The following is a 4,012-nucleotide window of genomic DNA, read 5'->3' on the forward strand; positions in this document are numbered from 1 at the left end:
AGCTTCTCTCTGAGTGACACGCCACCCACGCCTCCCCACACAGCTCTTCTTCCGCGGCTCCTGGAGGGGAGCAGAGGAGCTGCAGAGGGAGCCCGAGGCTACCCTCGTCCGCACCCCGAGACGAGGAGGCTTCCAGACACTTGTCCCCCGAGGAGCCTGCGCCCCGGTCGTCCCGCTGCGCGCTGCGGGAGCGGGAGCCGGCTCTGCGCTGCGCTCCAGGCTGCGCCCGCTCGAGTGCGGCACGTGCTCCCGGCGCTGGCGCGGGAGAGGAGCGAGCGCCATCGTCGCGGGCCCCGCGCTCTCCGCCGCCGCCGCCGCCTCCATCGTCGCCGCTAGCGCTCCCGTCGCCGCCGAGGCCGCTCCCCGAGCGCAGGAAAGCCCGCGGGGAGCCGCTAGCCCGGGGCGCCCGGCTCAGGGTGCGCAGCTGGTAAGCACCGCGCGGTTTTTCTTTCTTGTGAGCCTTGTGTCGGAGCCCCTCCCCCAGCGCGGGGCTGGGAGCATTCCGGCCGGGGGCGGGAGCGCGGGCCGCGGACCCAGCCGGGCAGGTGGTGGGCAGGTGGAGAACCGGTGGAGCCAGGGACTCTGGGAGGTCCTGCAAGTTTAGAAAAGTCACCCCGCAAGGACGTGTGCGGTGGGGATCAGACCTGCCTTTCGAGTCGGGAGCCCCAGCTACCGCCGTGTCGCTCCAATGAGAGGGTGGATGAAGCTCATTTTGCTCTTCTTTGCACGAGTGAGGGATTCAAGTGGGCTCGTTTCCATAGAAAACGAACTGAAAAATATCAGAGGAGAAAAAGAAAATAGAGATCGGGACCAAAGGAGGCGTCTGGACACCGAGCTCTCTCTCACTCTCATACCGATGCATGTGCACAAAGGGGTGCATTTATCAAGGGAGGGGGGCTGCGCTGTCTTTGAGGCTATTGGGTGTTGGGAGGGGGGCTATTATAGAAGCATTTGCTGTTGCTTCCCCCGGAAAAGAGGCAGCAAGCAGGGGACGTTGTTGGGGATGAATGCCAGTGTTCCCTTTATAAAATGACACTTCCATGACTACATTACCGGGAGGAAGAGGTTTTCTAGAGCAGGGGGCCATTTTAAGGGGGTTTACATGCAACTCTGGCCCTTTGAGCTCAAGTTCATGTACTCCAAATGGGGCTAGGGAGACATCCTTACTCTAGATTCCTTTATGGAACTTTGGCAAAGGATGGGGTCCGAGAGAGGGATGTGGGGAGAGAGAGAGAGGGAAGAGAAGGGAGTGAATATGCCTGAAGGGGCTGTGTTGGGAGGAAGAGGAGCAGGAGCCTGGAGTCAGGTTTGGTATCTTTGTGTTCATTCAGTTGCCCCCTGGGTGGTCCCTGGGCTGGAGTCAAGGGAAATGTGTGACCTTGAACACGTTCCTTAACCTTTGTGTATTCAGTTACTCCATCTGCAAAGTGTAGATGTTGTTCGGTGTTTTGGAACACTAAGGTCCCAGGCAGTAACCGTGACTGTATGGCGTTGAGGATCTGTATACAAGAAAGGAAGAGCACCCAGAAAATCCAGATCATGGAAGTTTCAGGGCATTTCCCCTCCAAGTGTCAAAGGCATTTGTAAGCTCCTGGTTGTGCGGTTGGTGTCATGCGTGCCGGGAGGTCTGTAGAAATGGGTGAGCAGGACAATTGGACACCTAGCCGTAGCCAAGGGAACCTGGAGTTCTGAGTGCTGTTTGGAGGGGTTCCGATCCACAGAGCTAAAATCACATGCTTTTTTTTTTCAAGGTAGCAATTCAAGAAGGAGGTTTGGTAGCAAGCTGTGAAGTTCTTTAAATGTGAGGGCTTGGGAAAGAATTTGGAATCTATTCGAACACAAGGAAAATCAATGGCACCCTACTTTAAAGACTGCGCACTAAGGGTGGAGGAAGAAGGTTTTAGAAATAGATCCGAGGAGACTGTAATCTGGGCAGAGGGTTCAGGAGGGAGAAGGGAACGGATATCCTTTCTGAGAGAAGGGTGGCTAGACTCCTCGGCGGGGACTGGCATCTGCCCAGTGTTCCCGACGCCTCTGGCACTTGTCTGAAAAGGGCACAGGCACCCCTTCCACAGGTGCAGGCTTAGAACCTAGGGATCTGCATCCCAGGTGCTGAGATATGAAGGTGCACATGGGAAACCTCAAGTCCCCCATGTGAGCAGCTGGCAGTGGAGCTGGCTTACCTTATCCAGACTCAACCCCAAGTCTGTGTTCCTAAAGGAACTCACTGTGCCACTTGGTGGCACCAAAAAGTTGTGCTGAGAACTCTGTTCTCTATAAATACAAACTACCACCCCCCCTCCTCCGCGCTCTCCCCTTCCCCCTTCCCCCCTTTCTCAGTAGCAGGGACATTGCTGCACACAACGCCCTCAGCTCTGCTGTTCGGCGCTCACTGAGCTCAGGAGATGAGCTTAAGATCTACTTGGGGGGAACAAGAAACTGGAGAAGCCGGCTCTGCCCCTGTGATCCACAAGGCCCAACTTTATGGGGGCTAGCTAGACCGCACCTCACTGCCCGTGGCGTGGCCAACTGGGGGGTAAGCTTGCTAGTGTCCCCGTGCCCAAGAGTCCCCGGGGCGGGAAGGATGTAGCAGCTGTCAGTTTGCTGGGTAACTCACAGTTTGGTTTGGGGGAGGGAGGAGGGGGAGGGGAGGAGGAGGGGTGGTCAGAACTGGAGATTGAAGTCCGCTCCATTTGCAGCTGCCTTAGTTAAACCTGTTGGGAGAAAAGGTGAAAGCGATAGGGTAAAGGAGGGAAGTACTGCAAAGGTTGGGAAAGGGATCCTGCATGCCTTCAGATCCGAGTTCCCGCTCCCTAAGCCAGGCGCGCATGTTTAGAATGCAGGCTGAGCTGCCCCAAACCACCCAAGGGATCCCTCGGAATGGAGAGAAGCCCAGGTAGAGAGGGGAAGGAAGGAGAGTCGCTTCCCGAGAGAGCTCGGTTAGCTGCTGCGACCCTGGCGCCTGCTGCGGAAGAGTGGGGACAGCGGGTGGTGCTGAAAGCACGGCTTTTTCCAACAGGCTAGCGAGCCTCTTTCTAAACCTCCGTCTGAGTCCTCCCGCTTTTCCCTCCCCCATGGATGTACCTTTCCCTTCGGACACAAAGCCTGCTAGTTACCCCAGTGTGGCAGCTTGAGCGACATGGCGAGCAGGGCACCCAGGCTACAGCGACTTCACCCAGGGGAATGAACCCAACCTGGGGCAGGCCCGCAGCTAGCCCTTGCCCAGAGCCTACCACTGTACTTGGGACCTCACAAAGGGTCATGCAGAGTCAGCCGAGAGGGCCCTTAGAACTGGTGCTGGAATTCCTACAGCCCCCATTTCCCTCCGGAGCAGGTGCTGTGGTGATGGGAAATTGAGGAGAAGTTAACAGGCCTTTGTGCTTATTTAGGCACAATGTTGGTTATGCCTCAGCTGAACTATAAACTTGAGTAGCCAGGCAGATAGATTCTCCAACACTTTACTTCCCGCTAAGCAATTGGCACAGGCCAGTGGGAAGGCAGAGTCTCCCTTCCACCCTCTTCTTCATTCCCTACATGTTGCTCTATTGTTCAGAGTCCCTAGAGACTGAGCTAGAGCTAATCTGTATCCTTGATGCTGGCCACTGGCCATGTGAGGCAGCCAAGCAAGCGTTGCCTTGTACTACGTGCATCCCCTCCGCCCAGTGGGAAGAAGCTGCAGTTTTCTGTGGAATCCTCTTAGTTATACAACATTCTAGACATTCTTTGAGTGTCGGGAGTGTTTGGGCATGCTGCCTCTTGTTAAGTGTGCTTTGTATTCCTTATTTCCCTCATGACGCACAGGAAATTTTCTTCTTTAATTTCTCCTGTATATCTTTGTAGTTACACATTTAAGAATCAGTTGTGACCATTTCTGTCCTTTATGGATGTGATTTCTGTTTAAAAGGCTCTTTGGTTGGGGATCTGAAAACTCTGCTCCCTGAACTCATCAGGTTAATGCACATGCCACAAAGTCTCCAGCCTTCGCCAGCCTTTTCAGCACTCCGGACAGATC

The 4,012-nt window shown here is 55.4% G+C and overlaps 1 protein-coding gene across 1 annotated transcript in view; it reads left to right on the forward strand.

The window, feature by feature from the left end:
* Positions 1 to 241: 241 nt before the first annotated feature.
* LOC102418338 (metabotropic glutamate receptor 5-like) overlaps positions 242 to 4,012 on the forward strand; it is a gene marked incomplete at its 3' end in the record, with an annotated part of 19,688 nt that continues 15,917 nt past the window's right edge. The window contains exon 1 of the mRNA XM_023748532.1: positions 242 to 427. The remainder of the gene's footprint in view (positions 428 to 4,012) is intronic.

Source organism: Myotis lucifugus, unplaced genomic scaffold (genome assembly GCF_000147115.1).
Source record: "Myotis lucifugus unplaced genomic scaffold, Myoluc2.0 scaffold_1511, whole genome shotgun sequence".
In the NCBI taxonomy this organism is placed as follows: Eukaryota; Metazoa; Chordata; class Mammalia; order Chiroptera; family Vespertilionidae; genus Myotis; species Myotis lucifugus.